Source organism: Acyrthosiphon pisum, chromosome A1 (genome assembly GCF_005508785.2).
Source record: "Acyrthosiphon pisum isolate AL4f chromosome A1, pea_aphid_22Mar2018_4r6ur, whole genome shotgun sequence".
In the NCBI taxonomy this organism is placed as follows: Eukaryota; Metazoa; Arthropoda; class Insecta; order Hemiptera; family Aphididae; genus Acyrthosiphon; species Acyrthosiphon pisum.
This window is the reverse complement of record NC_042494.1, coordinates 14,100,853-14,102,400: the sequence shown is the minus strand read 5'-3', so window position 1 is coordinate 14,102,400 and position 1,548 is coordinate 14,100,853.

The following is a 1,548-nucleotide window of genomic DNA, read 5'->3' as shown; positions in this document are numbered from 1 at the left end:
TACGTGTCTACGTATGTTTCATACAGTCGTACAATAAAAGTATAATTGGTAGGTACAGGGTATTTTAATCAAAGTTTTGGTTACAAATTACAATAGTATTATCTTTTAAGTATCGTTATTACTTATTACTTATTTTTTAAACGTATTTAACTTTTTAAGTAGCCCTGAGCAACAGTATCCATTGGGATAGATTTGCACATATTAATTTTAGGTTTATTCATACATGGATTACGTATAAATGAGTAACTGAGTAATAAATAAAAACATATGACATGCAAATGGCCAAATTTCAGGGGTGATCAAAATTTAATATCCACCTACTCAGGGGGGGGGAGCTAGAATTGTATCACGAGACACTGATAACTGATATTATAAACTAAAATATGAATATAAACTTAGAGGCTACGGATAAAACTGGGGGGGGGGGTAAGTTTCCATCCCAAGCCCCCTAATATCTCCTATATACGTGGGTAAACTTCACAGTGTTATGAACGTGGAAAATCTACCGGCTACCACTGGACGTTAATGAGTCCGTATCGGCTCCGGGTCGTTATTCCTTGCCGTCCGTTGAATGGCCGTATTGCGACCGAGTTTCGATAACGAATTTTTTGATAGCTAGTTAATCGCATATATTAATCGTTATATGAAATTACAAAATATTGTCTGATGTTAGTTCTCGTGTTATTGCGAAGTGTAGCGTGTCTAAGCATATTGTCAGTTATATAAAATTATAAAATTTACAATGATTAGAAGTGCGTTTTTCTATTTATTTTATTCTTTTTTTGTCATGGAGTACACGCTTAGCAAAGCTGGTAAACAATTAGCTGTGATTGACGAATACAAATTCGGATTCCATAAAAATTTGTCAGGAGATATTGAGCGGTGGAAGTGTACAAAACGTGGGTGTACAGCTTTTATAAAAGTCTTGAATGAAGTGATAGTGGAATAAAATCTTGATCATGTTCATGAAGCAGATACACTTTAGCACGCCAAAAAATAAGTAATTCGTTGAAACGGAAAGCAAGTGATGCTCTATGTGAAGTGTGAACGCTCTACAAAAAATATTAGGCGTGAAATAGCGAGCAGTGGAATGTCGGATGCTGTGACTACTGATGATAAGAATAAATTTCGGAAAAATGTAAGTGCCGCCAAATTGAGAAAATTTCCCAAGTCACCTACAAGTTACAACCGTCCTCGAGCTTCATGAGTGTGCGTACATACTCTCTGAAAACGACTACAGGCGAAAATTTTGTTTTTTATAATGACGAGGTGAGTAATATTATCATTCTTACATGCCAACATAATCTTGATGAACTTCAACATGCAACTACTGTTTTCGTTGACGGTACTTTTAGAAACACTCCTAAACTGTTTTGTTAAATGTTCACCGTGTTTATAACAGTAAGAAATTTCTGCGTCCCTGTTGTTTTTAGACTTCTTCCAAACAAAACAACAGAAGCCTACCAAATTGTTATGGATCAGCTTGCACCATACATGACAAATGTGACAACAGTTTTTTCAGATTTTGAACAATCTATACATAGTGCA